This window comes from Mytilus californianus, unplaced genomic scaffold (assembly GCF_021869535.1).
Source record: "Mytilus californianus isolate M0D057914Y unplaced genomic scaffold, xbMytCali1.0.p SCAF_1, whole genome shotgun sequence".
Lineage (NCBI taxonomy): Eukaryota > Metazoa > Mollusca > Bivalvia > Mytilida > Mytilidae > Mytilus > Mytilus californianus.
Genome location: NW_026262581.1, coordinates 89,736,864 through 89,756,785, shown reverse-complemented (window position 1 = coordinate 89,756,785; position 19,922 = coordinate 89,736,864). Strand labels below are relative to the sequence as shown.

Here is a 19,922-nt window from a genome sequence, read left to right as displayed (position 1 = left end):
GCGAACCCGGATTAGTTACCCCACATTCTAGTGTGAACGCAAAGTGGAGTTAATGTGGGGTTGTTGCCATAGCGTTACGTGACGTTTTCTGCCGTCTGTCATTGCCAATATCAGGATAGCCATGGATGCCGAACAAGATAATTCTTCAAAAAAGAGAGGTCTAACCTGGAGTGACCAGGAGACGAAGGCTTTACTTTCAACGTGGGGAGAAGGAAAAATTCAGTCAGAATTGGACAATTCAACAAGAAACACCCATGTATTTTCTTCAATTATAAGAACAATGGGTGGCTTGGGGTATCTTCGGACGGCACCGGAATGTAGACAGAGAATTAAAACTCTTAAAAGAAACTACTTTAATGCAAAGAACAGCAACAAATTGAGGGGAAATGGCAGAACAACTTGTAAATATTATGATGAACTTGAGGACATTTTAGGAGGGCGCCCGGCAGTAACTCCACCAAAAGTTAGAGACTCCTCTGAAAACCATAGCTCGAGAAAAAATTCTTCTGTTGAATGCAGTGAGCCGGAAGATGAAGATGGTGATATGGACAGTATTTTTCAACAGCCATCCACTACTGAGCAGTTCTTCTGCATGTTCTGTGACCATGGTACCAGCAACCGTTAATCTGATTGCAGACGTAAGTATAAAACAATACGGTTGTACATGTAGTATATTCCACTGATATTTTATTCCCATTAATCTGCATGTAACACAGCGAAAATTCATTAAGGAAGCGTACAGTATTCGTGCGTTTGTTCAGAACAAATATAGCGAATAAATAAGTTTAGCTTAATAGTCACAAAATTGTTTATAATGCTCAGTATAATAGATCAGTATAATGGAATACACTATCCGCATCTAAGTCGAATTTGTTCCTTTCATCACCGATTTCATTCCTACTTTTACATGTTACATTTCCTCTACCATTTTCTACAACCGATTTTAGTTTTTTAACATCTTTTAGTATTTAGTATTGTACAACCGAGTCAAACTTCAATACAGGATAAGTACACCAATCAAAGATGTTGCGCATGCGTGTCTATTTTTGTTGAAGGGAAAAACCCAAAGTGGGGTAATTCTTTTTCAAGTGTGAACCGGTGTAATTAATTCGGATTAACTAACCCGGGTTCGACCCGGTTTAGATTTCATAGTGTGAACACGGTATAACTGTGGTGGATAGTTGTCTCATTGGCAATCATACCTCATCTCCTTATTTTATATAAGTTCTTTCATTAGAACATACATTCTGTCTTCAAAATCAACAATAATAGAACTAAAATTCATTCTGAGATTTATTCGTTTTATGCGACTATATTGCCACCTTTTTTCATTTTAAGCAGGAATATTCCCCTTTATTCTATAAATTATTCCTTTTAAGGTACCATAATTTACTAAGAATTACTATGTGTGATAAACATGTGGAATTTGGCGCAAAAAATCCGTATTTTTTGCGGAATTGTAATATTTGAAAAACATTATTTGGCGCAAATAATTCATCTTCAAAATTGTAATTGACTCAAAAGGTAACCAAACCTCTAGATACTATCTTTTGATTGAAAGAAGCTTCTGTCCAAGTTTGGTAAAAATCCAGAATGGTTTTTGAATCTAATAAATGTTTTAAAAACTTTAACTGCAGACTGTATGTAATGTTAACTGGAAGAAAAACTAAGTCCATTTATAAATAATATACGGAAAAACAGGAAATATTTTTTAACAAAATTTACTTCTGGATACTATCTGATGATCATAAACAAACTTCTGTCCAAGTTTGGTAGAAATACAGGATAGTTTAAGAAAGTTATTAAAATTTCAAAAACTTTAACCACAGAGTGAATATTTGTGGACGCCGCCGACGACGACGACGACGGAATGTAGGATCGCTATGTCTCGCTTTTGCGACAAAAGTCGCAGGCTCGACAAAAACCAAACAAGGAACCATACATGAATAGAGAATTGCGTAATTCTATCATGGGCCATTAGAGAATTGCGTAATTCTATCATGGGCCATGAAAAGAAAATGTACTTCTTCAAATATCCGAAAAATAAAAAGAATAAATCACGGGAGAAATATAGAACCTGGAGAAAATTTGGTTAATGAATTGAAACGTAAACCAGATAATATGTACGTTCAGGAAAGAGGCACTGGTGGTAGCAAACAATTTTTTTTTTTGGGGGGGGGGGGGGACCTATAAAGCCTTACTATAAAAAAAAGTCAACAACTTTTTTAAACGTTGACAAAGGTATTAGTAAAGATTATATATACTTGCTGAGAATAATCATCCTGAGAAAAATATAAGAACTTTTATTTTAGTTTACTTACTTATAAAGAAAGGGTATATAAATTATTATCAATCACTTCAAATTAAATTTGAAAAAAGAGTTTAAAAATTATTGATAGATTTGATGTCAAAAAGCTACTGGTGTAGACAAGCTATCTGCAAAAATGAAGAAGATATATAATAAAACATCACTTGACTGTAATTAAAAGAGTCTATTGAATCATGTGTTTTCCAGATAGATTTCTTTGAATCATGTGTTTTTCCAGATAGGTTAAGGAAATCACATATTACACCGCTTTCCAAAAAAAGTAATTGTCATCCATTCAGCATAATCCCTATTCCACCAAAAATATTTAAAGACAAGCTGGCAGGACAGCTATCAGAGTTTTTCGAAAATATATTTGACAATTTTTTTGTTCCTTCAGAAAAGGATATGGATGCCCTACTATCTTATTTTAACGTTTAGAAGATTTGGAGCTTGGTTTAAATCCACCATTTTCTACATAAGGAAATGCCTGTACCAAGTCAGGAATATGACAGTTGTTTTCCATTCGTTTGATGTGTTTGAGCTTTTAATTTTTGCCATTTGATTAGGGACTTTCCGATTTGAATTTTCCTTGGAGTTCGGTATTCAAGTTTGTTACTTTACTTTTTAGACCGTAATGAATATTTGGCTGCCTTTTTCATGGACCTGTCCAAAGCTTTCGATTGTTCACCCCTCCCATAGTATATTAATACGTACACTGTCTTCCTGTGGTCTATCTGATAATACCATTCAACTTCTTGTCATCCCATTTATTGGACAGAAAATAGAAGATAAAAAAAGTTGGCAATGTAGCTAAGTAGCTGGGCAGTCATTTAAAAAATGTCACGAAAGGCTCTATTTTAGGACCGCTGCTTGTTAAAAGTATTTCATAATGATATTGTTTTACTTCATTAAAAAGGATCTACAACATTATGCAGATGACAACACTCTTTCGTATCATTCACCAAATTTTGATGAACATGTTAATACAAACAGAGAGTAATATGTTAATTGATAAGGCAGAACTTGAAAAGTTCTGCAATTGCTGTGCAAAAAGGTCTGCACCTGTTTTACTATTGGTAGTGCAAACATCTCTTTTGATGACACTGTTAAACTTTTAGTTGTAGATATTCATCACATGTGATGTTTTAATAGCCATATCAAGAATATATGTATAAAAGCTGTACAACAGTTGAACATTTAAAGTGGATTGATAATAAGGTGAGTAAACAGAGTAGACTCCCTATTTCTTTTCGTTTATAGTGTCTAACTTAAATGATTGCCATTATCTTGGTATTTTTGTTCAGAATCAAATACAAAGAAAATAGAAAAAAACCAGGAAAGATCATTGAGATTTGTATAGTATAATTGTCATGTAACACCATATAATAATCTGTTGTTAAAAGGCATAATTACCAAGCTTACATATCGGAGAAGAATCAGATCAATGAATGTGGACACCTTAACTGACGAATGACTTAGCACCAGCTGTTTTATCAGATTTTTAGCTTTGGTTGTAGATATACTTATTCACTACAAATTCCACAAGGCCCGTGACAAGAAAAGGAAAACAATCTCTTGGCTACACTGCTGCAGATCTCTGGAATTCTCATTCTGAGGAAATCAAAACTTCTAACTTGAATCAGTTTAACAAGAGTGGACACACTGAAATGTCTCGCCTGTTTTAGTGTTCATAATTGAATTTATGTTGAAAGTAAAAAAAATAAGTTTATATAAGCTTTACATTAAATTAACATTTTAATGATGAATGAACATGAAGTCAAGGTGAGATAAACCCTATCAGACAAACATGTAGGCCGTACAATCATTCCATACACCAAATTTATTTAACATATATTGCCTAAAGTATCTTAGAAACAAACCTCATTGAGGAAACTGAACTTTGACCAATGAACCATAAAATGAGGTCAAGGTAAGATGATTCCTGTCAGACAGACATATACACATAACATTCATTCCATACAGAAAATTTTATGAACTTATCACTTATCTGCCAGTTGGAAATGTGAAACAAACAACAGAAACTTAACATTGACCAATGAACCATGAATATAAGCTCAAGGTCAGATGAAACCTGTCTGACAGACGTGCACACCTTACAATCATTCCATACACCACATATAGTTGACCTATAACTTATAGTATCTGAGAAGAGGACCAAACAAGAGCAACTTAACATTGACCAATGAACCATGAAAATGAGGTCAAGGACAAATGACACCTGCCAGACAGACATGTACACCTTACAATCATTCCATACACCAAATATAGTTGACCTATTGCTTATAGTATTAGAAAAACAGACCAAAACACAAAAACTTAACATTGACCAATGAACCATGAAAATGAGGTCAAGGACAAATGACACCTGCCAGTCAGACATGTACACCTTACAATCATTCCATACACCAAATATAGTTGACCTATTGCTTATAGTATTAGAAAAACAGACCAAAACACAAAAACTTAACATTGACCAATGAACCATGAAAATGAGGTTAAGGACAAATGACACCTGCCAGACAGACATGTACACCTTACAATCATTACATACACCAAATATAGTTGACCTATTGCTTATAGTATTAGAAAAACAGACCAAAACACAAAAACTTAACATTGACCAATGAACCATGAAAATGAGGTCAAGGACAAATGACACCTGCCAGTCAGACATGTACACCTTACAATCATTCCATACACCAAATATAGTTGACCTATTGCTTATAGTATTAGAAAAACAGACCAAAACACAAAAACTTAACATTGACCAATGAACCGTGAAAATGAGTTCAAGGTCAGATGAAACCTGCCAGACTGACATGTATCCCTTACAATCATTCCATACACCACATATAGCTGACCTACTGCTTGTAGTATCTGAGAAACGGACCTAATCACGTAACTTTAACCTTGATCACTGATCCATGAAATGAGGCTGAGGTCAGGTGAACCCTGTCTGATGGACATGTAGACGTTGCAAGGAACCCATATACCAAATATAGTTATCCTATTACTCATAATAAGTGAGAAATTTACATAACAAAAAAACTAAACTTTTTTTTCAAGCAGTCGCTGAACCATGAAAATAAGGTCAAGGACATTGGACATATGACAGACGGAAAGTTCGTAACATAAGGTATCTGCATACAAAGTATGAAGCATCCAGGTCTTCTACCTTTACGCCGCCGTCGCCGCCGCCGCCGCCGCCGCCGCCGCCGAATGGTAATAACTATGTCTCACTTTCTGCGACTTTCGTCGCAGGCGAGACAAAAACCTTCTTTTTGGAATGGTAAAAAGTGCACTTGTATTGCCTGTCAAAATTGTTTATAAAATTGAGAATGGAAATGGGGAATGTGTCAAAGAGACAACATCCCGACCAAAGAGCAGAAAACAGCCAAAGGCCACCAATGGGTCTTCAACACAGCGAGAAAATCCCGCACCCGGAGGCGGGCTTCAGCTAGCCCCTAAACAAAAATGTGTACTAGTTCAATGAAAATGGACGTCACACTAAACTCCAAAACATATAAATGAACTAAAATTAAAAAAACATACAAGACTAACAACGGCCAGGGACTCCTGACTTGGGACAGGCGCAAAAATTCGGCAGGGTTAAACATCTATTTTGAGATCTCAACCCTATACCTCTAGCCAATGTAGAATAAACCATCACAGCATAACCTTTTTCAAGTGTGTGTGTGTGTGTGCATAATACACGTTATCAGAATAACGTCTAACGAATAATCGAAATTCATATTTTTGCTTAATGTGTGATTTTTTTTTATTGCATGATCATGTTTATTTAGTTTGCTTTGACTGCTGATGCTTATATGCTTAATGATTCTGTGTGCTTTATATGTGCTACTTTGCATCGTTTTACATGAGCCTTCGCAGCTGTTTAAATTGTGCTATGACACTTATTGTTACCTTGATGATATTTCTGCTCTAAATAATCAAGAATTTTCTAATCATATTGCTCAAAATTTACCCATGGGAATTTACTTAAATAAATCTAATATTGTCCTTTTCCAGCTGAAATTTTGATATTTCAGTTTCACACAGGAAAATCAAAACAAAAATTTACGACAAAAGACGATTTTTCGTTCCCTATTGTCAATTTTTCTTTTTGGACGGTGATGTTCCTTTGGTCCCATCATATGGTTTGTATATTTTGTAGGTTTGTCCCTTCTGTTAAATATTCAGTATGCCCTGGAAAAAACAAATATTAACTTGTCAAAGAACGACCGGATACCAGTCTTGTATAATTCCAACTCGTTCGCTATGCTCATGTCTGTCGATTTAGATTTCAATGAGTGTAATCGATGTATAACTTTTGAATTATTAGTCAGGGATTTCGTCAACATAAATTACTTCAAAATTTAACTGAATTATGTCATAGATACAAAAGATTTGGTTTTAAAATGTGGCTGTAACTGTAGAATTTTTATCTAAAACGGGATATCACATCTTTACGGAAATTTTATTTGTAAAACCCCTGAATTTAGATATGATACATGTAAACTCATTGATCCTTTGAATAAACTTATTCTTAAAGGATATCAATTCAACACTGTAGTAAGATCTTTGGATATTGTTTCTTTTTGATAAATTAAAACATGAATACACTATAATATTGCTATAAATTGATGAAAACTGGCGGCTCTTCATCCTGCCGATATTATGTACTTTCAATTTGGCATTACATAAGATCATACTTCACTTTTACTGTTTATGACGTCTTTACACGAAATCTGTTGTTTATGTACTGATTGAAACTTTATCTGGCATTGGGAGAATATAATTTATTTATTAGTTGTTATTGGCTTTGGAATAGCTTCAAGTAATTGCGAGTACTCTTAGATCGTTAATTGGTGTCATTTGTCTTAATGCTAGTTTTTTTTTGTGCATCGTGCCTATCTATTAAGTCAAACCATTTCCAACTGACTTATACAGTGTGTTTTAATGTTGTACTATTACATCACTGTCCCAGGTTAGGGGAGGGTTGAGCGCTCACAAACATGTTCAACCCCACCACATTCTATATGTGGCTGTCCCATGTCAGGGGCCTGTAATTCAGTGGTTATCGTTGATTGCCGTGTCATATTAGTATTTTCGTTAACCGTTTTGTCATAAAACCGACGTTGTTTTTTGTTTTTGTTTGAATTGTTACATATTCAATTTGACGTGTCGAGATATTATGACTGACTATACAGTATGGGTTTTGCTCATCGCTAATCTGAAGGTTGTACGGTAACCTTTAGTTGTATAAATCCGCTTTATTTGCACTCTGTTGGAAAGTTGTCAGTCTCAATGTCAATTATAACAGATCTCCTTATTTTATTTTGCGTGCTTTGTATGATTTATATGTACGTATTGCATCCTTTGTATATATTTGGTTGTTTGCATAAATGACGGACCGAAAGCCCAATGTGATCGTATGTTGTACTGATATAAATCTTACCGACTTTAGATAAAGCTTGATGCAACGATTTGATGGATTCCAATTAGTTTTTTTGACAAATTCATATGTTGGGTTGCAGTTGTCCGGACGAATTTGTTTTTTTTTATTTCTAAACATGTGTACTTCACACTTAAAATCATTTTAGATTACAGCATTTTTTAAATAAATATGTAGATCAATAAGAGTAATGCAACTTAACTGAGTACCGAAAGCCTTGTCCTGGCCAGTATCTTGACTCTCGACAGTTACGAAAGTGCTAAACGTTTTTTTTTCACTTCTTGAATGATAGACTTCGGTGGATTGTTCTCTCATTGACCGCATTAATACCACTCCTCCTTATTTCATTTCGACTTCAAACTTAAAAGTTATTTAGATGACAACATTAATCAAAATAGTTTGAGAAACTATATCGACAAAATTTTACTTGTTAGTAGATCTTGCCTTGCTGATCATTTTTATCTATCATAATTTTTATCATGTAAGACAAAAAGCAAAAACAAAAATGGTTAAAATTGCCATTAAAGGGCAATAACTTCAATAAATTGCTTTGCCGAGCGCAGCTGGATACGACCCTGAACAGTTGGGGAAAAAATGGACACAATATTCGCGCTTGATACAGGTCTGAATTTGGATTGTAATTAAATATTTGACACACAATAGGTTTCTGACACAGAATAACTGTAGTCCAAGAACTTAGAATTGGTTATATGATTTGAATTTACATTCAATTTTTTGCTTTTGTGCAACACACTATGCTGTTGCAAATTGACCCCCTCCACCCAAAAAAAAGGTACCCCCCTTTTTTTTTGCTTTTGTGCAATATACGATGCTGTTGCGAATTGATCCCCCCCCCCAAAAAAAAAAAAAAATTGTGTCCGCCTCCCCTCTTTTTTTTGCAAAAAAAAATATTTGAAGAAATTTTCTTTTTAATTTCTGAAATCTGAAATGAGAAAAAATTGCCCCCCCTCACAATTTCTTTTTAACCCCTCCCCCCCCCAATTTTTTTCACCCCCTCCCCCCCACCCTTTTTTCCAAAAAAAAAAAAATTCTTTCCCTCAAGATATGGTGATATCTCAATTCAAATTTCCAATGGAGTTTGCAACCATATTTACCCATTTAAATACATCATAAAAGTCTTAAAATAGAAAATGACATACATAATCATGGCTAAAATTAATATTCCTTTATCAGCATTTTAAATTTTAACTTCTAAAAATAAATTGACAGCTAATCACCTCAAGACAATACAACATTTCTTTATACATAATTTAAAAGCAGTGTAAGGGAGGTAATCCAAACATAATATTGTACTTTTTTTTTAGTTGTCCATTAACCAAGAAACCCTTGTTTTTCCCCCTTTTTTGCCCCTAATTCCTAAACGGTTTGAGCCATAACCCCCAAAGCCAATCCTAACCATCCCTTTGTGGTATAATTTCAGAGAGATCCATACACCGTTCCACAAGTTATTGTCTGGAAACTAGAAAAATGCTTATTTGGGCCCCTAATTCCTAAACTGTTAGGACTATAACCCCCAAAATCAATCCCAACCTTCCTTTTGTGGTTATAAACCTTGTGTATAAATTTCATAGATTTCTATTTACATTTACTAAAGTTATTGTCCGGAAACCAAATGTCTTCGGACGACGACACCGTGATACCAATATACGACCGCAAATTTTTTTGCGGTCGTATAATAAGGAGATGTCTGACTATTTCCTCCATATTGTCTAAATTGTAGATCTTGTCTTGCTGATCATTTTTGCTTATTTAAGTTTCTATCTATCTATTATAATTTTTAAGATATAAGGCAAAAACACAAAAAATTGGTAAAAATCTTCATCAGAGGGCAATACCTCTTATAAAGAGTCAACTGACGCTTTTGACCATGTTGGACTTATTTGCAGATCTTGTCTTGTTGATTATTTTTTGCAATTTAAAGTTTCTCTCTCTATTATAGTTTTCAAGATAATAGGCAAAATGAAGAAAAAAAGTGGGTAAAATTTGTCATTTAAGGGCAATAACCTCCATAAGAAGTCGTCTGACAGTTTTGACGTCCATGAACAATTGGTAGAGCTCAACATTCTGAACATTTTTGCTCCAGTCAGTTTTTCTCTATTTATATTAGTTTTCAAAATAATACTTGCATTTGACCCCTATGTTCTATTTTTAGCCATGTCCGCCATCTTGGTTGGCAGGCGGGGTCATCGGACTAAATGATAATTGTGGCCAAGTTTGGTTAAATCTAGTCCAGTAGTTTCAGAGAAGATTTTTGTAAAGTTTATGGTTGACGACGACGGGTGCCAAGTGATAAGTAAAGCTCACTTGGCCCTTTGGGCCAGGTGAACTAAAAATGTGGGTGAAGCCTAAAATATCAGACAGAGAAACATTCTTTTTAAGATGCTGCTGTTATCCCATAAATGCATCCATACACCAATTAACATGATTGTAGGTCATTTAGTATCAGGGATCTGACCTTGGATGTGAAACTTGATATAAAATAAGCGAGACAAAAAATATATGTCAGAATGATTATTTTTTCATAACATCCTACTAAACTCCCTCGATGCATCCATACGACAAGTTCTATAATTGAAGGTCATTAATAATCAAATACATGACTTTACTATACAACCATGGCATAATTACATGATTTTGAAACTATACAACCATGGCATAATTGTAGTCTTTTACTACCAGTCTGCTCTATATTTTCAGAAGATTTAAAAAAAATTCTTAGCATGCTTAATGAAAAATGATGGATACTAACAGATTCAAACTAATGTAATAGGTTACTTAACGTAAAGACTGCCCTCATACTATTTAGCATTTGTAAGTTACCACAGGCAAAGCTGTCACCTCTATAGGTGGGAAATTCGGGATTTAGCCTTTATTTTTCTGGATTACACCCATTCCTAATACCCCCCTCTCCCATTTAGTGTTGATGACAGATCTTTGGCAGTCAATATTAAATTATGATCTTGTTTACCTTCAAATCATTTAAGGGCATAGGAAATGTCTTTTTTGGCTTATCATATGTTGAGTAAGTGTCTTGTATTCATTGATGTAAATCCCACATATTAATCTCGAGAATCCTAGATCTGAAACTTGGAAGCACTTTACAAACAATTTAATTGAAGAGATAAGAAATTAGAGATTAAAATTATCATGTAAAATTTTCCCAACAAATATAGAAGGAAAGTTAATTTAATCTAAAAAAAAAAATTATCATGTAAGAATTTCCAAACACAAATAGGAAGAAAAGTTAATTTGATCTCAAAAAAAATAATCATGTAAAATTATCCAAACACAAATAGAAGGAATCTCTTTACATATGACTATAAATATAGAATAATACATGGCAAAATCCGTATCGCATGCTGTATCACCACGAGAAACCAATATCAGTCCCGAGGGCCGAAGGTCCCGAGGGCTGATATTGGTCGAGTGGTGAAAATCCAAAATCCGTATCGCATGCTGTATCACCACGAGAAACCAATATCAGTCCCGAGGGCCGAAGGTCCCGAGGGCTGATATTGGTCGAGCGGTGATTCAGCATGCGATACGGATTTTGCCATGTATTATTCTGTTTATCATATATTTTAATAGAATCAGATTCATGAGATATCCCTTTTTTTTTAAATCATCCGAAATTATAAGCTAGAAAAGAACATTATGATTTTCCTGTATTTTCCAGCTGACTTGTTTTTTTTTTTATAGACTTCCTTATTCACTTAATATCCACATCGTAATGTCCCCTATAACCTTATTACATTCTTAATATACGTTAAAGACTATGTATTAAAATGCATCCACTAACGATGCTGTCCTTAGGCTATTATTTCAACTAAAATTAATATTTATCAAAAATAAATATCATAAGTTGTAGAAGTGTTTAAAGTTTTATTGTTTATTTGGCGATGATATTATTCATGATCATTTTAATTTTCTGATGAGGTGAACAGCAAAAAAAATATTTCTTGAAAAGTTTGCTATCTATTCTAACCAAATTAAAATCGTAGAAATTTGCATTTGTGTTTAATCCATCAGGTAATGAAAACAAACTTCACAAAAATTATGACCAAATAAACAATAAAACTTCAGATATTTCTACATCTTATTGTGTCTTTTTTTAATATATAAATCGCTCGTAAAGTTACTGGGTAATAATTTTTGGAAAAATATTAATTTTAGTTGAAATAATAGGACATGTTTTTTTAGTGGAACTCATTTTTTCCTATGCCAGGAAATACAGCAACTGCTGGACGTCATAGGTCAACATTGACGTTATTTGAATTATGACGTCACGCCAGGTATGCGATACGGGGTATGCGATATGGGGTATGCGATACAGGGTAGGTGATACAGACTGGAAAAAAGAACCTTTATTAGATATACAAAATTGCTGTATTTTGTACTAAATATATGATAATATGTGATATACCATCATCTACAGCATATCTGTTGTTGCTAATACCAAATGGGTATATCAGAATGGCCATATTTACCAGTCTCCTTTCCAATTATTTATGGATACTAACCTAACTATTAATATCAGACCCTTACATTGAAGAAAATTGATCTTCAGTTCTGGCTAATAAAAACAAGTCAATATACACTGTGCTGCAATGAACAAATGGTTTATTTATCTAATAACAGTTCTATTTTAAAACAAACCAGTATAAATAATAGAAAACAATTGACTTTAGCACTAAGAGTCATGATGAACAACAAAGGCTTAGTTGTAGATGCATATAAACATTTGTTTCTTATAATACATTTTATCTTACAGAAGACAATAAATAAAGCAAACATAAAACCAGTGCACCAGTACAGCTAAATATGTACAACATTGTAGAATTATTCTGAAATTCATGTACGAATGTAGTACATGTATTATCTAATTACTGATCTGTGGAATTATCACTATGCTTAAACATTTTATATGGCAGATTAAAATCATCCAAAATATATTTATGAACTATGTTAAAAAAGTTATCCTACAGTGTCCTTCGATTAACTGGTTGTGTTTTCATCACACACTAAAGAAAAAAGTTGAAACAATAAGCGAAAGGGGGAGGGAAGTGTGTAAACCAAGTAATCTACTAAAATCATGGGAAAAAATAACTTTCCAAAATTTTTTTTTTATAGCAATAAATATCTTGCCCCCTTTGCGATAAATTTAAATAAAATGCTCCGCAGGGCGCAGCTTGATACGACCGCAGAGGTCGAACCCTGAACAGTTGGGGCAAGTATGGACACAACATTCAAGCTTGATACAGCTCTGAATTTGGATTGTGATTAAATATTTGACACAGCATAGGTTTCTGACACAGAATGAATGTGGTCTAAGAACTTAAAAATTTTAAATTGGACATTCACCTATTATGGTCCAATATCCAAAATCTAAATACATGGTTAGATTCAGCATATCAAAGAACCCCAAGAATTCAATTTTTGATGAAATCAAACAAAGTTTAATTTTGGACCCTTTTGACCTCAATGTGGACAAAGTTGATAACGGGGCCCAAAAATCAAAAATCTAAATACATGGTTAAATTCAGCATATCAAAGAACCCCATATATTCAATTTTTGTTGAAATCAAACAAAGTTTAATTTTGGACCCCGATTTGGACCAACTTGAAAACTGGGCCCATAATAAAAAATCTAAATACATGTTTAGATTCAGCATATCAAAGAACCCTAAAAATTCAATTTTTGTTAAAATCAAACTAAGTTTAATTTTGGACCCTTTGGACCTTAATGTAGACCAATTTGAAAACGGAACCAAAAATTAAGAATCTAAATACACGGTTGGATTCGGCATATCAAAGAACCCCAATAATTCAATTTTTGATGAAATCAAACAAAGTTAAATTTTGGACCCTTTGGACCTCAATGTGGACCAAATTAAAAATGGGGCCCAAAATCCAAAAACTTAATACACGGTTAGATTCAGCATATTAAAGAACCCCAAGAATTCAAGAATAAAACCCCATTGAAATTGATCAAGAAATAAGCAATTTATACGAAGTATCTTCTTTTGCACAATACTGTGCAATTGAATATTTCTTGCTATTGCGCAATACTGTACAATTGACAATTTCTTGCTATTGCGCAATATTGTGCTATTGGATATTTCTTGCTATTGCGCAATACTGTGCAATTGAAGATTTCTTGCTATTGCGCAATACTGTGCAATTGAAGATTTCTTGCTATTGTGCAATAGAAAATTTCTTGCTATTGCACAATACTTATTATATAATAATTTACACATCCTGTTTGGTGTGTATCTCCTACCATATCATTATTATTTGCTTTTAAATATTAATCAGAAATAACCAACTTAAAATGGAAAAATTTAAAAGAAAAAAAAAAGGAAAAAAAGAAAAAAAAAGTAAAAAAAAAATCCCCCCCCCCCAAATTTTTTGAACCCCCTTATGATTCATCACCCCCAAACTCAATCCCAGCCTTCCCTTTGTGGTATGGTACCTTGCAGTACAATTTCAGAGAGATCCATACACTTGAACACAAGTTATTGTCTGGAAACTAGAAAAATGCTTATTTTTGGCCCCCAATTCCTAAACGTTTCGGGCAATTACCCCCAAACTCAATTCCAGCTTTCCCTTTGTGATATGGAACCTTGTAGTACAATTTCAGAAATATCCAAACACTTACACACAAGTTATTGTCATGAAACTAGAAAAATGCTTGTTTTTTGCCCCTTTTTTGGCCCCTAATTCCTAAAATTTTGAGGCAATTACCCCCAAAATCAATTACAGCCTTTCCTTTGTGATATGGAACCTTGTGGTACAATGTCAGAGAGATCCATACACTTACACACAAGTTATTGTCTGGAAGTTACAAAAATGCTTATTTTTGGCCCCTTTTTCCTTAACTGTTGGTACCATAATCCCCAAAATCAATCCCAACCTTCCTTTCGTGGTATTGAACCTTATGGTAAAATTTCATGGAGATCCATTCACTTAAACTAAAGTTAGAGTGCGAAAACCAATGTGTCTTCGGACGACGACGACGACGACGCCAACGTCATACCAATATACGACCAAAAAATTTTTAATTTTTGCGGTCGTATAAAAAGCATTTGAGAGATAACTTGATCTTTATGGAAGTGGACATCACTTACCAAGTTCTTCCAAAGTTAATTTGATCACAAAAAACAAATTAACATCAAATACGGATAATGAAATTATTTCGAATTCAGTGGCTTGGATAAATACATATTGGATAGATGTACATGATGCCATACTTCAAAGGTATATGGGCATATTAAACATCTTAATCTTTGCCCATATAATGAGATTGCAGCAATGTTAATAGGCAAAAAAAAACATTTCCAAGGAACAAAAATTTGGGTATACTTGATCCTACTTTACAAAGGGTAGAACTCCCACAATGGGAGTCGACCAAATAATTTATGTGGTTTTAAAAATATATAAGTTAAAGACACTGGCGATGATGGAAGCAAAAAACTAACGACTATAATTCTCATTGTCACTTACAAAACTATTGTTATCTATCTGAATCAAAATATCTTAAAAATGAATTCTGAATAATCCAAAAACAAAATAAAATCTAGAACTGAATTGTATTAATGTTTAAAATGCTGGATCCTTTTAAATAGTAAGTTAATACTGAACAAGTATTGGCACAATTGTTGGTTAACCAAATGGTTTTGCATTATAAAAGCTTACAACATCATATGATTATTTTCAACAACATTAAAAGACTTATGGTAGATGCTTTATATTCAATAGATATAAGTGAAAAAGCTATGACTAGGACTGGCATAAACTAAATATTAAAGTTCAAATAATTGAACCTAAGCCTAATTACAGGTAGAATGCAAAACTAAACCAAACTTGACAGATAACTCTACATGCTATATCCTTTTTTTTCTTTGGGGAATAAGGGGGGTGGGGACAAAAATGACATACTGTGGATTCATAATTATTTGTGGGATACCCATTTTTGTGGATTTCATGGGTACAGGGGAACCACAAATTTATGTGTTCAACTAATAACAAATTTTCCAGAGAAATGTACGCAAACATTGTTAAAACAACGAAATCAAATATCCACAAAAATGCAAGTATTCGTCAATCCACAAAAATGTGTGCCCCTTGATATAAATCCACAATACATAAATCAGCCGAAATAAAATGAAAGACAGAAGAACTAGTTTTGTGCTGTGACTAAAATGATGCTCTCGGAAACATGGTAATCTTTCATACTTACTGGGAAAAAGGAGAGAAAAGAAAAACATTGCTAATGTCTACCCCGGTAATCAAAACATTTTTCTCTCAGTTCATGGCTTCATAGAGATTCTGTTCAATAAAATACAGCACATTTTACTAAAATGAACAAAGCTTAATCATTTAAATCCATCAAATAATATTTAACATATACTTTTAGTTGTTTAAACATGATTATAAAAAGGTAATTAAACAAAAATCAATCTGTCTATAGTCTCTGATCAATATAGTATACATATATCTATACATCCAGTCACAGTTGCTGTGTACATTAGTAACAGTATATCTAGAGGCAACATAGAGTATGTGTGTGTAATTTGCATATATGATTCCTTAACCTAGTGTTCTGAATTATTTACAATGCAACCTTCTATAGTTTGAAAACCTTTTCACTAAAAACAAAAAAATAAATGGAGAATGTGTCTATGGGACACAGATGATGCCCCCTCTTGCATATAATGTTATAAAGAGGCACAACTCGAGAACGGTAAAAGTGACACCACCCAAATTTCGAACTTGATCCGAGTTTTGCAGTAATAAGCATTGTGTATAAGTTTCATAACATTTGGTTGAGGCAAACTAACATTAGAGAATGGAAACAAATTTTGGGACGTACTTACGCACAGACAAGGGTAACACTTAATGCCCCTTCTGGTGACGGTGGGGGCATAAAAAAAAAGATATAAAAATGTACACAGATTTGTGATAAGTCTTAGGGCACTGATTTCTTATTATTACAAGCAAAATGCCTGATAAATTGGACCAGCTGACATGTATTGATAATAATGAGATGTGGTATGATTGCCAATGAGACAACTGTCCACTGAGTCTAAATGATGTGGATGTAATAAACTATAGGTCATGTACTTCCTTCAATAATGAGCAAAACCCATACTGTATAGTTAGCTGACAAAACCCCAATGACATAACAAAATGTGAAATAATTCAATCAAGAATACCAATGATTAACACAAGAAAGTCTATTTGGGTTCATATTTTCATTGATCCCATAGGACAGCTTCAACTAGCATACAAAGCATGCTGTGTAAACCTTGGTGTCATATTCCTGTGGTTTGTATGCCAGACAAAACTAACACATGAGAGTTCATTCATACTTAACTTTATAGAAAGCTTTATGTAGAAAAAATCAATAAATAATTATGCTTGCTACAAATATTTTTTCCTAATTGTACTAATTCTAAGTCTTGTTTAGTTATAACCCAAATGACCATGACTGTTCAAATCTGGCATGGCACACCATTTAAATAGGGTTGCATAAAACAGGTTAAACTAATTACTTATATCCATAATTTATGTCTTCCTTTCATTAACTACATCTAAAGGTCAAACAAATTCTGTAGGAAAAAAAATCAATCACGCCACTTGGTCTTTACACGAAAACAATTGTAATAAATAGAGGAAATGGTATTCATTTTTCAATTAGGAGACCACTACATCAAAACCAGGTTGGGTACTTTTATTGACTCTGGAAACCCACAGGAAACGATTGCTGAGAAACCAAAACAAACACAATACTTAATTTTATATCTAGGAAACAATTATTAACATAATGCTTAAATATTGTCTTAGTTAATTTTATTATCATCGAATCTTTGTTTTACTTGCAGTTAATTTCATCATCATTGAATCTTTGTTTAACTTGCCTATGAAAATAATAAAAAGCGGTGTGTCTTTCTATCTTGTAATGTTACACTATTGTTTCAGGTAGGGTGAAGGTTGGCACCTATTAAAACGTTTAAACCCGCTGCATTTGTTTGCACCTGTCCTAAGTCAGGAAACTGATGTTCAGTGGTTGTCGTTTGTTGATGTGGTTCATAAGTGTTTCTCGTTTTTTATATAGATTAGACCGTTGGTTTTCCTGTTTGAATGGTTTTACACTAGTCATTTTTGGGGCCCTTTATAGCTTGCTGTTCTGTGTGAGCCAAGGCTCTGTGTTGAAGGTCGTACTTTGACCTATAATGGTTTACTTTTACAAATTGTGATTTGGATGGAGAGTTGTCTCATTGGCACTCATACTACATCTTCTTATATCTATAAATTGTCAGAGTCAATAGAACATTTTTTCAATGAAAACCATGAATGAAAAAAAAAGAACAAACTGATATTCTCTATGGACAAATTGCTGTATTCAAGGAAGGATACTATCTTCTTGTCATTAACAGCCTACACAGTCTAGATTTTTATATGAGAAAATGAAAATATAAACTCTTACTTCTATATTATGCTTTATATGCTTTATTTTGTCATTTCATTCTAACTGATCATTGTTAATCAAAGATTTTAATTTTTGTTTAATGTATTTCTTTTGTTTTATTGTGAATGATTACTATGCTCAGCAATGGGCGCCATAATTGGCTCAATAAAATATCTTGTATCTTGTATATGAAATCTTTGCACTGGAGTACACAGTTTTGCTATTATAATTCCAAACTGATTATAACATATTAAATCTTAATTGAATGAAATATATAGTTTTACACTTTAATTAAGCCGACCTTGCAGCCTCTAATAGATATAGATTTTCCTTTACAATTAATACACACCCATAAAAGGTGAGAAGTCCTTTAAACAATAAGATGATCTGCAAGTGTTATGGAAATATTTACTTCATTTGACTCAGTGAAAATGTCATAAAAAATTGGTAAGCAGACAGGAAGTCACAGGACAAAAAGTTACATATAATAAAATTGTTTGAAAATATTAGAGAAAGTTCTTGAAACAATTTCTTTTTATTACATATATCAAATTTACAGTTTAGGAAATTGTTCATAAGCCTCCAGAAATGAAGATTTATCAAATTTTAATCATGCAATTGATGCAAAGGATATATATCTTGGCACCATGAATCCATTAAGTACCAAGCCACTTTGACAAATTCTTTTCTTAACAATTAATTGATCATCATTGCTTTTTTTTAGAATACATTTTGTTTACAAAGTTGCTTTATATATAATAGTTCAAGAAAAATACAGAAATGTTTTTAAAAATAAGTGGTTTTTTATTAAGATAAAATAATCTCAAAACTGAATTGTGACTTTATGTCTGTGACTTTATGTCCTGTGACTTTCTGTCCTACATTAAAAAAATCTGCCATGAAATGTTTTTATATGACTGGAGCTTTTTTACAGCATCATATTCAATCTCAGATTTCATTTATGTAGAAATAATTTGGCTAAACATTTTTCTCTGTTTCTTACTGTTTGAACTATATAAAATTTTCTGTTTTGACATCTCAAAATTCTGACTTTTTTTCTTGTCTAGAAAGAGATATAATGAAACTTTAAAATCCAAAGACTTTTTAGCATGTTTTTAAAATTTTATGCATGCAGCCCAAGTGTAGGTTGTCAGGTGGAAAGTGTGTCTTTCATGGCAAAGTTTTACAGTTAATTGTTTCAAAATCTGTTATGTTCCACACATTCTTATACACTGGGTATGCCATCATAGTGCTCCCTACTTCACTTCATTCAACAGTTTATTTAAAAGATCTGCTTCTTGATGGTATTTTATATAGTATCTAATATAAACAAATCCCAATACCACTAACTCTGGCTAATTATCTATTAAAGCTCAAAAAAGGAATAAAATCACGACACAGTGATATACAAGTAATTAAAATCCATCTTTGGTCTGCTTACTGGTAAGTGTATACTCCTCTGACAGGAAAATCTGTAAATAAAAGAAGTTAATATCTTAGTGCACATATGTTTTTACAGTGTCTAAAACTGTGTTCAGCATTTGATTTTAGCTTTCAAATAGAAAACCAGACCTTCATCATTTTATGATTGCAAAGGATGAATCATGGGGTTTTGTTTGGAATTGTGTTACTTTATAAATTGACAA

The 19,922-nt window shown here is 33.1% G+C and overlaps 1 protein-coding gene across 1 annotated transcript in view; it reads right to left on the bottom strand.

Moving 5' to 3' along the window:
• Positions 1-12,400: 12,400 nt before the first annotated feature.
• LOC127709735 (F-box/LRR-repeat protein 5-like) overlaps positions 12,401-19,922 on the bottom strand; it is a 70,368-nt gene continuing 62,846 nt past the window's right edge. The window contains exon 10 of the mRNA XM_052215411.1: positions 12,401-19,748. The gene's annotated coding sequence lies outside the window, so the exon portion shown is untranslated. The remainder of the gene's footprint in view (positions 19,749-19,922) is intronic.